The following is a 16,784-nucleotide window of genomic DNA, read 5'->3' as shown; positions in this document are numbered from 1 at the left end:
AGAAACACTAGTGGGTATTTAGTGCTGTGTAATGTATTTAACTGCATTGCACTGAGCTCTGTATTGTGTATAATGTGTACTGTGCTGAGTACAATACTGTATATATTATACTGTGCTTCTGTGTACAATAATGTATATTGTATACTGTACTGCTGTGTACAATACTGTATATTATATATATATATATTTTAATTGGACCTTTATTTAACTAGGCAGGTCAGTTAAGAACAAATTCTTATTTTCAATGATGGCCTAGGAACAGTGAGCCACTGGTTGAAAGCAGACTGAACCAGGTTTGCCTGTGCTTAGCTGTATTCTGTTTATTTTTATCCTGTTATTTAACTGTGCTGTGTGGTGCTATTTAACTGTGGTGTGTGGTGTTATTTAACTGTGATGTGTGGTGTTATTTAACTGTGATGTGTGGTGTTATTTAACTGTGATGTGTGGTGTTATTTAACTGTGCTGTGTGGTGTTATTTAACTGTGGTGTGTGGTGTTATTTAACTGTGATGTGTGGTGTTATTTAACTGTGATGTGTGGTGTTATTTAACTGTGATGTGTGGTGTTATTTAACTGTGATGTGTGGTGTTATTTAACTGTGAGTTGTGGTGTTATTTAACTGTGATGTGTGGTGTTATTTAACTGTGATGTGTGGTGTTATTTAACTGTGATGTGTGGTGTTATTTAACTGTGGTGTGTGGTGTTATTTAACTGTGGTGTGTGGTGTTATTTAACTGTGATGTGTGGTGTTATTTAACTGTGATGTGTGGTGTTATTTAACTGTGGTGTGTGGTGTTATTTAACTGTGGTGTGTGGTGTTATTTAACTGTGGTGTGTGGTGTTATTTAACTGTCATGTGTGGTGTTATTTAACTGTGATGTGTGGTGTTATTTAACTGTGGTGTGTGGTGCTATTTAACTGTCATGTGTGGTGTTATTTAACTGTGGTGTGTGGTGTTATTTAACTGTCATGTGTGGTGTTATTTAACTGTGATGTGTGGTGTTATTTAACTGTGGTGTGTGGTGCTATTTAACTGTCATGTGTGGTGTTATTTAACTGTGGTGTGTGGTGGTATTTAACTGTGATGTGTGGTGTTATTAACTGTGATGTGTGGTGTTATTTAACTGTGATGTGTGGTGTTATTTAACTGTGATGTGTGGTGTTATTTAACTGTGATGTGTGGTGTTATTTAACTGTGATGTGTGGTGTTATTTAACTGTGGTGTGTGGTGCTATTTAACTGTGATGTGTGGTGTTATTTAACTGTGGTGTGTGGTGCTATTTAACTGTGATGTGTGGTGTTATTTAACTGTGATGTGTGGTGTTATTTAACTGTGATGTGTGGTGTTATTTAACTGTGATGTGTGGTGTTATTTAACTGTGGTGTGTGGTGCTATTTAACTGTGATGTGTGGTGTTATTTAACTGTGGTGTGTGGTGCTATTTAACTGTGATGTGTGGTGTTATTTAACTGTGGTGTGTGGTGCTATTTAACTGTGATGTGTGGTGTTATTTAACTGTGGTGTGTGGTGCTATTTAACTGTGATGTGTGGTGTTATTTAACTGTGATGTGTGGTGTTATTTAACTGTGATGTGTGGTGTTATTTAACTGTGATGTGTGGTGTTATTTAACTGTGGTGTGTGGTGCTATTTAACTGTGATGTGTGGTGTTATTTAACTGTGGTGTGTGGTGCTATTTAACTGTGATGTGTGGTGTTATTTAACTGTGATGTGTGGTGTTATTTAACTGTGATGTGTGGTGTTATTTAACTGTGATGTGTGGTGTTATTTAACTGTGATGTGTGGTGTTATTTAACTGTGGTGTGTGGTGCTATTTAACTGTGATGTGTGGTGTTATTTAACTGTGGTGTGTGGTGCTATTTAACTGTGATGTGTGGTGTTATTTAACTGTGATGTGTGGTGTTATTTAACTGTGATGTGTGGTGTTATTTAACTGTGGTGTGTGGTGCTATTTAACTGTGATGTGTGGTGTTATTTAACTGTGGTGTGTGGTGCTATTTAACTGTGATGTGTGGTGTTATTTAACTGTGGTGTGTGGTGCTATTTAACTGTGATGTGTGGTGTTATTTAACTGTGATGTGTGGTGTTATTTAACTGTGATGTGTGGTGTTATTTAACTGTGATGTGTGGTGTTATTTAACTGTGGTGTGTGGTGCTATTTAACTGTGATGTGTGGTGTTATTTAACTGTGGTGTGTGGTGCTATTTAACTGTGATGTGTGGTGTTATTTAACTGTGATGTGTGGTGTTATTTAACTGTGATGTGTGGTGTTATTTAACTGTGATGTGTGGTGTTATTTAACTGTGATGTGTGGTGTTATTTAACTGTGGTGTGTGGTGCTATTTAACTGTGATGTGTGGTGTTATTTAACTGTGGTGTGTGGTGCTATTTAACTGTGATGTGTGGTGTTATTTAACTGTGATGTGTGGTGTTATTTAACTGTGATGTGTGGTGTTATTTAACTGTGATGTGTGGTGTTATTTAACTGTGATGTGTGGTATTATTTAACTGTGATGTGTGGTGTTATTTAACTGTGATGTGTGGTGTTATTTAACTGTGATGTGTGGTGTTATATAACTGTGATGTGTGGTGTTATTTAACTGTGATGTGTGGTGTTATATAACTGTGATGTGTGGTGTTATTTAACTGTGATGTGTGGTGTTATTTAACTGTGATGTGTGGTATTATTTAACTGTGATGTGTGGTGTTATTTAACTGTGATGTGTGGTGTTATTTAACTGTGATGTGTGGTGTTATATAACTGTGATGTGTGGTGTTATTTAACTGTGATGTGTGGTGTTATATAACTGTGATGTGTGGTGTTATATAACTGTGATGTGTGGTGTTATTTAACTGTGATGTGTGGTGTTATTTAACTGTGATGTGTGGTGTTATTTAACTGTGATGTGTGGTGTTATTTAACTGTGATGTGTGGTGTTATATAACTGTGATGTGTGGTGTTATTTAACTGTGATGTGTGGTGTTATTTAACTGTGATGTGTGGTGTTATTTAACTGTGATGTGTGGTGTTATTTAACTGTGATGTGTGGTGTTATATAACTGTGATGTGTGGTGTTATTTAACTGTGATGTGTGGTGTTATTTAACTGTGATGTGTGGTGTTATTTAACTGTGATGTGTGGTGTTATTTAACTGTGATGTGTGGTGTTATTTAACTGTGATGTGTGGTGTTATTTAACTGTGATGTGTGGTGTTATATAACTGTGATGTGTGGTGTTATTTAACTGTGATGTGTGGTGTTATTTAACTGTGGTGTGTGGTGTTATTTAACTGTGATGTGTGGTGTTATTTAACTGTGCTGTGTGGTGTTATTTAACTGTGATGTGTGGTGTTATTTAACTGTGATGTGTGGTGTTATTTAACTGTGATGTGTGGTGTTATTTAACTGTGATGTGTGGTGTTATTTAACTGTGGTGTGTGGTGCTATTTAACTGTGATGTGTGGTGTTATTTAACTGTGGTGTGTGGTGCTATTTAACTGTGATGTGTGGTGTTATTTAACTGTGATGTGTGGTGTTATATAACTGTGATGTGTGGTGTTATATAACTGTGATGTGTGGTATTATATAACTGTGATGTGTGGTGTTATTTAACTGTGAACTCTAACACTATTTCCAATTGCTTGGATACAATACACATAAAGCTAATAAAAAACATTTGTTCATTGAACTAAAATCACCTGTTCAAAATGACACAACTTAACATCAAACTATTACCATTTCTAAATGCAATTCACACATTACATCTGAGATGACTGTCTATTCATTTCATTACAATGATCTAACTATCAATTTATAATCTGCTCAAAATGATAAGTAACTGTTGTGTTACTCTTAATGCATAGTTTTATGGAAACTGACTAACAATATTCCATGTTTAGATCATGAAAGTTTCAGTATAACGAGATCCATTGACACCAATTACCGTGGAACATGAACCAATTGGACTACATTATCTATGGGATGCAATATTCCATCATCATTCTTTATCAGACATTTTTTCTATGGTCCCATGTACCACTTTTCCAGACCATGTTTTCAAATGTGACATTACTGTACACTCACCGGCCACTTTATTAGGTACACCCATCTAGTACTGGGTAGGACCCCCTTTTGCCTCCACAACAGCCTGAATTATTCCCGGCGTTGTACGTTAAGAGATGCCCTTCTGCACACCACTGTTTTAAACAGATGTTATTTGAGTATTTGTGGCCTTTCTGTCAGCTTGAATGAGTCTGGACATTCTCCTCTGACCTCTCTCATTAACAAGGTGGTTTTACCCACAGAACTGTCGCTCACTGAATGTGTTTTGTTTATCGCACCATTCTCTGTAAACTCTAGAGACTGTAGTGCGTAAAAATCCCAGGAGGGCAGCTGTTTCTGAGATGCTGGAACTACCATGTGTGGCACCAACAAATCATACCACGGTCCAAGGTTCTTAGATTACACATCTTGCCCATTCTAATGCTCTCTACTCTATATACTCTATATGTTGAGCTGTAGGCAGCCACGTGATTCGCTGTTAGGAGCAGGAGACTGGCATTAACACAGGTGTACCTAATAAAGTGCATATATACAGGCCCTTGTCATTGCTTTTCCAATACTGCCAACTCATTACTGGTGATTGATTTCACATTGTGGTACGTGTATATAGTGAAATGAGTGGTATCCACCTACAACAACGTAGTGATAACATGGAGCCGGCAGGTGATCCAGGTCACAACAGAGGTCAAGCAGTGGGAGGAGGAAGAAGAGGAAGACGTGGTGGTCAACGGAATGGCAGGGGACAAGCAACCCTTCTGAGAGGTGGTCGTGGGCCTCGTTTGAGAGGTGTGGGGGAACGTGGTAGGGGACAAGCACCCCTTCTGAGAGGTGGTCGTGGGCCTCGTTTGAGAGGTGTGGGGGAACGTGGTAGAGGACAAGGCCACGGACCAAGCACCCCTTCTGAGAGGTGGTCGTGGGCCTCGTTTGAGAGGTGTGGGAGAACGTGGTAGAGGACAAGGCCACGGACCAAGCACCCCTTCTGAGAGGTGGTCGTGGGCCTCGTTTGAGAGGTGTGGGGGAACGTGGTAGAGGACAAGGCCACGGACCAAGACAGCGGCAGCAACAGCAGAGAGTGTCGTAAATGTCGTAAATCATGGCATGACAATGACTGAGGCAGCTACAATGATTCAACCAAACCTCAGAAGATCATTCCGTGGCCTCAATCATCAGAACTTTCCTCAATGAGAACCGGTAAGTGTTCAGCATGCACTAAACATTAGGCTACTGCCAATTGTCAAATGACTGTATACTGCATGCCAATGTGTACCACACAGTAGGTGATGTGACTAAATGTGTTCTTAGTGTAATTTACCCTGCAGAATTGAGACTAGGCCAAATAGAGGAGGCAGAGGAACAATTCTGACTGACCAACTAGGGCGGGCTGTGGTCAATTTGGTTCGGGACAGAAATTCAGCTGCACATCTTGGACAATGACGACATGTTTAACAATGTGGAAGCCATGAGTTTGCTGACTATTGTACACATGCTGAAAAGGCACCAGGCGTCTCTAAAACAGCTATTACCGTGGGCCTTTTGAAAGAAATGCAGACAGAGTGAAGTGACTGAGTATGTTCAGTTTCAAGATGCCTGTTTTGAAAAACTCTCCCAAAATTCTACATCATTATATGTCTTTTTTAGAGGGTTTTCATATTTTATTCAATAATTCCACTGTGTCTGTAGTATTCTCTCTACTAGTCATTTTACAGTGATGTATTTACGTGTAGTACCATAATGAAACATGTATCACATATTTTGTACTACAATATTTAATGATTGTACGAACAACTACACAGTGAAACTATCGGTATCTTGTTTGTGGGTGATCTAAATGGATGTTCCTATGGTATTTCATGATAAATGAGTCCCCCATTTTGAAAAATGACCACAAGGCTCTGAAATTAGTGCCAAAGTCATTGTAAAAAATGGTATTTTCACTGTGATGTGTGGTGTTATTAACTACGATGTTGCTGTGTGGAGGAATGCAGTTCAGTGAGCAGTTCACCATTCTCACTCTCTGTGCTCATCAGCTGACCTTTATATCCCTAGTTACACACAGTAGCAGCCAGCGTACAGTGCAATGCACACAACAATAACAACAACAAACTCACTGCACAATAGAAAACTGTACATGGAATCACACTTAAATGTTGTGTAATATGCAATGCATTACAGTTAATAGACATAGATAGTGTAAAAACATGCTGATAATTATAATATTGTAAAATACCAGGTAGTCTGTCAAAGCTCCTCACCAATGACAGAGCATAATGTATCTCACACATACATCCCCCATTCATTTTTTAAACGGCCAATGTGTTTGTGTTTGTTTGTGTGGGTGCGTGTGTGTGTGTGCATATAGAAGGCCATCTGCCAGGGCCTAAGGCTGTTCTTGCCCCACTACCCTCCTTTTTTCTCTTTCTCTCCTCTCTGTTCTCTCCTCTCTGTTTCCTCGTCTCTGTTCTCTCCTCTCTGTTCTCTCCTCTCTGTTCTCTCCTCTGTTTCCTTGTCTCTGATCTCTCCTCTCTGTTCTCTCCTCTCTGTTTCCTTGTCTCTGATCTCTCCCTCTCCACCTTCCACTTTGTTATTGTCAGAGTTTCACTTCACAACACAGCATTGGAGACGTTTATTGTTATCTGTGGTAATATCCAGGATAATGAATATTGACATATACACACAATATATATATATATAAGTTTGTGGATACGGCTATTTCAGCCACACCCGTTTCTGATGTATACACCCATTGCTGGTGTATAAAATCGATCACACAGCCATGCAATCTCCAAAGACAAACATTGGCAGTAGAATGGCCTTACTGAAGAGCTCAGTGACTCTCAGCGTGACACCGTCATAGGATGCCACCTTTCCAAGTCAGTTCATCAAATGTCTGCCCTGCAAATGTCTGCCCTGCAACTGTGAGTGCTGTTATTGTCAAGTGTAAACATCTAGGAGCAACAATGGCTCAGCCACAAAGTGGTAGGCCACACAAGCTTACACAACTGGACAGCCAGTTAAACGCATAGCGAGAAAAATTGTCTGTCCTCGGTAGCAACACTCACTACCGAGTTCCAAACTGCCTCTGGAAGCAACATCAGCAAAGTAACTGTTCGTCGGGAGCTTCATGAAATGGGCTTTCATGTCAGAGCAGCTGCACACAAGCCTAAGATCACCATGTGCAATGCCAAGCGTCAGCTGGAGTGGTGTAAAGCTCGCCGCCATTGGACTCCGGAGCAGTTCTCTGGTGTGATGAATCACACTACACCATCAGTCTGACGGACAAATCTAGGTTTGGCGGATGCCAGGAGAATGCTACCTGCCCCAATGCATAGTGCCAACTGTAAAGGTGGAGGAGCAACAATGATTTGGGGGATGTTTTTCATGGTTCAGGCTAGGACCCTTAGTTCCAGTGAAGTGAAATCTTAACGCTACAGCAGACAATGACATTTTAGACGATTCTGTGCTTCCAACATTGTTCCAACATCTAGTGGAAAGCCTTCCCAGAAGAGTGGAGGCTGTATAGCAGCAAAGGGGGGACCAACTCCATATTAATGCCCATGATTTCGGAATGAGATCTTAGTGAAGATGAATGTAGGGATATTGACACCCAGTGTCTAATTGTAGCACTAGTCTTCAAGGACAGAGCAGAGGAACAGGGAGGGATATTGGGAGAACGTAGAAATATACCCAACAAAAAGGAAAGTACGGGAAACATACTGTAGAAGTTGGAAAATGTAAAAGGCTCTTTGGCACGTCAAAAAAAATCCACAACGGATGTAAATTAGGATAACGATACAGAAACAAGAAAACAAGAACAGAACAATCAATGGAGTCAATCAATTTAGATGGTGGGATAGATAAAGAAAGATGGATGGAGAGAAACAAGGTTGGGGAGGGAGTGGTGAAGGTGAAGAGAGGGAAAGAGGGGGAAGATGTAGGAAGAGAGCAAAGGAGCGTGAGAGAGAACGAGATGGAGGAAAGAGAGGCGAGATAGAAGAGGGAGAGAAGAGCGAGAAAGATGACGAGAGAAAAAGTGAACGAGAGGGAGGGATGAAGAGAGTTGGAGTAGGGGTGAGTCAGTGATCCAGAACAGTGAGCAGGCAGACAGCAGACAGGAGCTAGAGTTAGGTCAGGTGCAAAGACATACACACACACACACAATGTATGCATTGTAATTGCAGGCATTTCGACACATTTATTCAAAAACTCACACACAAACACCCTTACAGAGGGGACTTCATTACAGACAAATAATAACATAACACTTAACTTCTTTTACCACAGTCCTCCCGTACCCGCCCTCCCTGTCCCCTCCCTGTCCCCTGGCCCTTCCCTGTCCCCTCCCTGTCCCCTGTCCCCTGTCCCCTCCCTGTCCCCTCCCTGTCCCCTCCCTGTTCCCTGTCCCCTCCCTGTCCCCTCCCTGTCACCTCCCTGTCACCTCCCTGTCCCCTGTCCCCTCGCTGTCCCCTCCCCTCCCTGTCCCCTGTCCCATCCCATCTATTTCCCGTGTTGTCCTACCTGGGATGATGGAAACGGTGTCTCTCTCCCAGGACACCACGCTGACGTACTCCTGCACGGCGGTGGGAATGAGGCACTTGAACACGGCCACGTTGCCCCGCATGGAGCGCTGGTCTGCCACACGCACCGTGTACGGCTCCCTGAACACTATTATACAGAGAGAGACGAAGTGTCAAGGAGGTATTTTAGTCAGATGACAGTGTTTTCCATAAGTGCTGGCTGATAACATACTCATTGTCAGCCAGCTACTTTTCCACTTCATTAATTCCCTTTAAAAGTAGCTATTTGATTCTGAATTTTAGGACCCCTTTAGGTATAAAAACATTTTTTTCATAGGGAAGAAGGTTTTGAAGTGTCTGTCCTATATCTAGGAGATATAAGAAAGCTCAGGAAATATTTTTGTTTTTTTGGACACAAAACTACCTCTATCATTCTATTAGTTTGTATGGGTTACCTTCAGACTAGTCCCGGGACACTTATGGGGGTCATATTAGTTTGTATGGGTTACCTTCAGACTAGTCCCGGGACACTTATGGGGGTCATATTAGTTTGTATGGGTTACCTTCAGATGGGATGTCTCATGGTCTGCCAAACTCCGCTATAGCTCGGCCACCTTCCACCGCAGAACGCTGACATAGGAGGATGCGGTGGGATTGACTGATCTCTCTGCTCAAATTGACGGATTTTGATGGGGATCTTTTTATTATGTTTCTTAGATTGGTGCACACAGGTGCGCCAATAGACTCTTAATTATTAACTAGGCTTCTTTACATCAAAATGTTTTAATTCACTTGTCAGAAAAGTCTGTATAGTCTTCTCCCACTAGAATGAACTATATGCATCTTCTAGTGATCTATTGACAGGACAGGCACCTGTCAGTCACAAAGCCAGCACTCTCCACCATGTCAGCAGGAAGCGGATGTTTTCCGGTTTTCGGGGATAGAGTATTTTCAACCTAACTTCCGTTTCCCCTGAAAAACAGATGTAGGGACTCCGCTTTGGTTGTTTTTACGCTTGGTTACAAAGCGAGAGATGACAGCGACACACTGCTGGTTTGTCAGTCTGCTGTCGGTCCCGCCTCTCATTACCTGTTCTATTTCTGTGTGCTGTGGTTGGTTGCAGTCAAGGGGGAGCATGAACATGGCCTCCTGTGAGTGAATGTACAGTGGTAACAATGAATTGAAATGAAATCCACTTCCTTATTGTTTTGTGGCGCATTAATCTATTTTCTTTTGCGTGTTTCAGAGGCCTACACAGCCACAGAGTCGGGGCGCATAGGCTATTACTGTGGTTTGATTGACGACAGAAAGAACAAGTGTTGACTAGTTTATTATTAAAGGTGTCAAACTGACTGAATAAAGTCAATCTCCTATATCCTTTTGCTTAAATCATACAACGTAGTGACATGTCCATGGTATCACACCAGGACAAGTAAACCAACGATCTTGTTTGTATTTTCCTAGCTTTCGAAGCCCATGTCGAGACTTGCCAGAGAGCGATAAAGTGACTTATCAGTGTAGCCTAGTGATGAGTTGTTAACGGACTAACAGCTATGTTTTGTAGTAAAGAAGAAAGAGAATGATACGTTTTTCCAATGATGACATCATCGGTGTGCATCGTGTGATTTTTAACCAATTATTAGTAGGCATTGCCTTCTAATTGTCTACTAATTGGTTGATGATGTCATTGGAAACACTTATCTTCCTCTATATATTTTACTACAAAACAGAAACGCGCCATTTTCACATATGTTGATGTTGAGGTGGTGCTGGAGGTGATGAATATAAAGTAGATTTATTTTAAATTGACATTATTTTTTATTTAACTAGGCAAGCCAGTTAAGAACAAATTCTTACTTATAATGACGGCCTACCCCGAACGACGCTGGGCCAATTGTGCGCCGCCCTGTGGGACTCCCAACCACGGCCGGATGTGATGCAGCCTGGATTTGACCCAGGGACTGCAGTGATGCCTCTTGCACTGAGATGCAGTGTCTTAGACCGCTGCACCACTCAGGAGCATCGGGAGCACTTTCAAGTGAACGGAACCAAATCGCATCGGTGAGAGAGCTGTTCATTTTGCTCCCTACTTTGCTTACTGGTAGGCTACTCATGATTTTTGATTATCTGCAGATAAATTATGAAAACATTAGACAAAGATGTTGACTCCTCACTGCAGGAAGAATAGTAGTGGAGAGAGAGCCTCATTCTGGTCCAAAAGATGATAAAAGAAAACAGATTGAAAGCTATAACAGCATATTTTACGACACATGGTATGGTGTTATGAAATATATTAATACAGGCCTATTGATTTGATTAGTGTCGACAATGGAGTAGCCTAATCAACTGCTGCTTTCTGTGTAGCAAAGCCCATTTTAACACCTGCTTCATTCTACAAACACCTGTAGGTCTATTCATGCATGTCTGACATTGTATATCATTTTTTTAACATTTTAAACCAATTACCTGCAATTCTATATTATTTCTCTACAGGGAACACAACCTTTTTTCTTAGGTTTTTCTCACAATAAAATAAATCGAAAGACTAGACTAAACTATCTTTTCTGACTAGATTACTAATCTACCGCCTTCCCTCAATGTCCCACCCACAGTGATTTATTGACAGGTCTGAAACCCTACCAACTCTGTGACTCACAAACATTCTGCCACCTCCCCTGACAATCCCACCCAGAATTATTGATTGACAGGCCAAACTGTTAAAGGGATAGCTCACCCAAATTACAAACAACTGTAAATATGACTTTCATCAAGAGAAGACAGGTTTAATGTTAAAAAATGTTATCTTACGTAGAAAATAGTCCTGATCATAAAGGCCTAGGCGATATCCAAAACATCTAACAATACACTGAATTCATACATTTTCAGTCATTTTATTTGGAAAGTCATGTCTTTCTACTCCATACCACAACTAATTTGACCGATCTTGGAGGTAAAGTCGTTAAAGTATTAAATGATTTAGCTGCGTATTTCGGATGGAATCAAGGCATTAGAATGTACTAGAGGCCACCAACTCAGGGGTCATTCCCCTCCAGACTAAACCAGCCCGGATCTCCCTGAAACATTGTAAATATAGTAACACATATTTTAATATTTTAGAGTATTTGGTGTTACAATCTTTCTTTGGTATAAGAACAAGTGAATACTAGAGATGTAGTGGAATATACAGTATGAGATGTTTTGGACAGTAGTCTGTTGTAAGAATCATTAACAGAAACAAGTTAGATGACAGTTCTACAACAATACATTTGCAAACATATTGGGAACAATTCAGAATCTGGTTCTGTCTATTGTTAGAACACGTCAATAACACTAATTCTACAGTACATCTGTTTTCATCATTGACTACGCAACCCAATTTCTGAGCAGGATAAACCCAAAAAATATGATTGGCTAGCTTTCACCATGACATCATCATCAGACACTATTCTATTGTTTTGTACACAACTGTGTCTCCAGAATGCATGGTAGTATTAAAGCACTGCGCTAGAGATAACAACCCAGCTTTAGTAAAACCGTCTGTATCGGCGGTGATTCACTGTTCATACATGTTCATGCAGTATTTGACACTCTCCTGAATGAGCATGAACTCATTAGTGAAATCAGGAGAAGCTAGGACATATTTGAAGGTTGCTAAGAAACAGCTTTGGAAGCCCCCTCCCTGGTAACAGCAGTGCAGTGTAGAGAACAGGCACTGTTACACTAACGTTAGAATCCTACTGCAGTATAACAACACATCAACATACATTACTACTTCCACTTTACATAGAGAAACATATGAATACATTAGACATAGAATTCGATGTCGAAATGATTGTGTAAAACATGGGAACAGTGAATAGATTCATTAAATCACGCTATGATGGAAATTGTATCATCGACATTTGAATAATCGCCCACTGTAGCTGTGCAGTAAAGAGAGAGTTCACCAACAAATGTACATAACATTATGGATATCTAGAAAGTAGTTTATTTACTGTTTATTTACTAACCCTAACCCCATTTAATCATGCTCTAAATACTCTAACTTTAAACCAAGTTGTAGTAACCCCATTACACAAACTCCTTGACCACAACACCCTAACCAGACCACAACACCCTAACCAGACCACAACACCCTAACCAGACCACAACACCCTAACCAGACCACAACACCCTAACCAGACCACAACACCCTAACCAGACCACAACACCCTAACCAGACCACAACACCCTAACCAGACCACAAGAACACCAAGGCATCCTGACCCGAAACCCCAGACCAGAACCTCTGAACCACATCCCTCCTGAATGTAACCTCTCCATAACCATAACTCCCTGACCATACATACCTCCCTGACCATACATACCTCCCTGACCATACATACCTCCCTGACCATACATACCTCCCTGACCATACATACCACCCTGACCATACATACCTCCCTGACCATACATACCTCCCTGACCATACATAACTCCCTGACCATACATACCTCCCTGACCATACATAACTCCCTGGATATGGGACGGGCTACTATGGTTTTGTAAATGTTAGTAAATGTAAATGTCCCTAGTCCCCTTGTGGTGAGATTTTGGGTCATGAAGGAATGAAGGCAGCAGCAGCAAGGAGCAAGTGGAGAGTAGTGACCGACCTACTGGCATGCAGTTCAGATCACAGGCTCTCTCTCTCTCTTTCTGTCTGTCTCTGTCTCTCTCTCTCCATTTCTCTCTCCATTTCTCTCCCTCTCTCTCCATAATCCTCCACTGGTTTGGCTCTAGCTAGTATTAGTATTAGTAGGAATATGTATTAGTGCAGGTCGGTGTTGGGAGGCAGAATATGAAAACAGATGTTGACAGCAGGAGGAGCGGGGGAGGGACTGTCTGCCCTGATGTGAATGATGGACAGAGAGGGAGAGAGGAAGTGAGAGAGGGAGGGAGGAAGGGTGGCGGAACAACGACAAGAGAGGTTGTGGAGAACCTACAGTCCAGGAGAATTGTAAAAGTGTCTACAAGGGGTTGGTCCAGGTGACCACTTGACCAACTGGTTCAACGGAACATCTCACCTCCACTGGGTAGATCCAGTATATGATATGAAATGGATAGAATGGATGGATAGACCCAGAGAAATCTATATGTACACCCACATCAGCTATATTCTGTGCTGGTTTATAAGAGGTGCACCTTGTTAAAGCACTGGCATGAAGTCTAATCAATGGAGTGCACCAATTAGGTTTCATAATGAGAGATAATGAAAGAAGCGTGCCACTGCGGCTATATTTAGCATGGTACCAGAGGACGGTGTGAGAGGAGGAAGGAGAGAGGAGGAAGAGAGGACATGAAGAGAAAGAGAGGACACAGAAATAGAGAGAATAAGATGGAGGGAGAGAGCATCGGGCTAGTCAGCTGATGCTTTAGGAATAGCATAGCAACTAGCAGCAGCCGCAACATCTGCATAGATACTGTCGTTAGTGGGAGTGTTTTGTGCTTCTATGATGTCACTTGCAACACATGTACAGTACATACTGTGTTTGTGGGCAATACAGTATCAAACCAGATGAAGGATAAGGGATAATTGAAGGTTGTTAAGTAAAGCTAGGGAGGGACACAGGTCAGTGGCCTTAATTCACCATGGTGATGAGGCTGAAGGGTCTGTGGTGTGTAACAGAGTTCAGTGACCCTGTGTTTGAGCAAGGCTCGCCTGTGTTCGCTGTGTGTCTGCCTGTGTGTTACAGATGTTGTCACAGCAGAGTAGACTGTGTTCTAGGTCAGGCTGGGTTTGGGACCAGGGGTTGGACAGGTTCTTCTCTGAGTGGCTTGTGCTGTGGCCAGCAGGCTGTCAATCAATCCTCTCCCTTTTGGTTTTGTCCTCAGTCCCTCTAACCTCTATCGCTCCCCTCTTAGTATCAGTTCCTTCTGTCCCTCTAACCTCTATCGCTCCCCTTTTAGTATCAGTTCCTTCTGTCCCTCTAACCTCTAACCTCTATCGCTCCCCTCTTAGTATCAGTTCCTTCTGTCCCTCTAACCTCTAACCTCTATCGCTCCCCTTTTAGTATCAGTTCCTTCTGTTCCTCTAATCTCTAACCTCTATCGCTCCCCTCTTAGTATCAGTTCCTTCTGTCCCTCTAACCTCTAACCTCTATCGCTCCCCTTTTAGTATCAGTTCCTTCCTTCTGTCCCTCTAACCTCTAACCTCTATCGCTCCCCTCTTAGTATCAGTTCCTTCTGTCCCTCTAATCTCTAACCTCTATCGCTCCCCTCTTAGTATCAGTTCCTTCTGTCCCTCTAACCTCTAACCTCTATCGCTCCCCTTTTAGTATCAGTTCCTTCTGTCCCTCTAACCTCTAACCTCTATCGCTCCCCTCTTAGTATCAGTTCCTTCTGTCCCTCTAACCTCTAACCTCTATCGCTCCCCTTTTAGTATCAGTTCCTTCTGTCCCTCTAACCTCTAACCTCTATCGCTCCCCTCTTAGTATCAGTTCCTTCTGTCCCTCTAACCTCTAACCTCTATCGCTCCCCTTTTAGTATCAGTTCCTTCTGTCCCTCTAACCTCTATCGCTCCCCTCTTAGTATCAGTTCCTTCTGTCCCTCTAACCTCTAACCTCTATCGCTCCCCTTTTAGTATCAGTTCCTTCTGTCCCTCTAACCTCTAACCTCTATCGCTCCCCTCTTAGTATCAGTTCCTTCTGTCCCTCTAACCTCTAACCTCTATCGCTCCCCTCTTAGTATCAGTACCTTCTGTCCCTCTAACCTCTAACCTCTATCGCTCCCCTCTTAGTATCAGTTCCTTCTGTCCCTCTGTCCCTCTAACCTCTATCGCTCCCCTTTTAGTATCAGTTCCTTATGTCCCTCTAACCTCTAACCTCTATCGCTCCCCTCTTAGTATCAGTACCTTCTGTCCCTCTGTCCCTCTAACCTCTATCGCTCCCCTTTTAGTATCAGTTCCTTATGTCCCTCTAACCTCTAACCTCTATCGCTCCCCTCTTAGTATCAGTACCTTCTGTCCCTCTAACCTCTATCCTCTAACCTCTGACCTCTAACCCAGGGATCATCAACTAGCGGATGGTCGGGGGCCGGAACATAATTACATATAATCTGTAGACTGCAAATTGAATGCAAAGAAGCCCAAAGAAATATAAAATTTGACTAAAACATAATCATTTCAAACCTTACATTTGTATACGATCAGATGTGTTTCTATTGGGGAACATTTTCTATTTTAAAATCACTTGGAGCTTGGAGTCTTTTATGTCCCCCAAAAATAATATACATATGTTTTGCTCAGAAAACTCAGGGGGACAAATTAAACCACCAAAAAACCACCGCCAGTATGCGCTAACCTCTATACCCGCTTAGTATCAGTTCCTTCTGTCCCTCTGTCCTTCTAACTTCTATTAACCAATCTCTCTACCTCCTCTCCCCCTCCCCCTCCCCCCTCTTCACCTGTCCCTTCCCTCTGCCATCTCTTCTCCTACACCCCCCCCCCTCCTCCTCCTCACCAGCTTTGACTCTGATGTTGGGGCTGCGGATCTTGCCAGCCTGGTTCTCTGCGGTGCAGAAGTAGTCGTTGTCGTGGATGTAGGAGTTGAAGGCGGAGGGAGAGAAGGGGTAGAGTTGGAGGGTGCCATTGGCATGGACATGACGGATGTGGGGCACGTCGTAGATGTCATCGCCGGTGGCCAGGTACCAGCGCAGGATGGCGGTGGGGGTGCCGCCCGCCGGACAGGGCAGAGACACCCCCACCGAGCTGGAGTAGGTCAGCCTCTGGAGGGACGCGTTCACAAAGTACAGCCTGGTAGAGCCCACATCCTCACTGTGTACTGCATGGGGAGAGAGATATCACAGTCAGTAATAAGTAGTGTAGAGAGAAGAACAGTAGAACTGTAGAACAATAGAACAGTAGAACAGTACAACTGTAGAACAATAGAACAGTAGAACAGTAAAACTGTAGAACAGTAGAATAGTAGAACAGTAAAACTGTAGAACAATAGAACTGTAGAACAATAGAACTGTAGAACAATAGAACAGTGAAACTGTAGAACAGTAGAATAGTAGAACAGTAAAACTGTAGAACAATAGAACAGTAAAACTGTAGAACAATAGAACAGTACAACTGTAGAACAGTAGAATAGTAGAACAGTAAAACTGTAGAACAATAGAACAATAGAACAATAGAACAGTAAAACTGTAGAA

The 16,784-nt window shown here is 42.2% G+C and overlaps 1 pseudogene; it reads right to left on the bottom strand.

The window, feature by feature from the left end:
* The window catches only part of LOC109884590 (Down syndrome cell adhesion molecule-like protein 1 homolog), a 92,663-nt pseudogene extending 76,250 nt beyond the window's left edge, over positions 1–16,413 (bottom strand).
* Positions 16,414–16,784: the final 371 nt, after the last annotated feature.

Source organism: Oncorhynchus kisutch, linkage group LG28 (assembly GCF_002021735.2).
Source record: "Oncorhynchus kisutch isolate 150728-3 linkage group LG28, Okis_V2, whole genome shotgun sequence".
Lineage (NCBI taxonomy): Eukaryota > Metazoa > Chordata > Actinopteri > Salmoniformes > Salmonidae > Oncorhynchus > Oncorhynchus kisutch.
The sequence above is the reverse complement of the archived record's forward strand: the minus strand, read 5'-3'. Positions and strand labels throughout refer to the sequence as shown.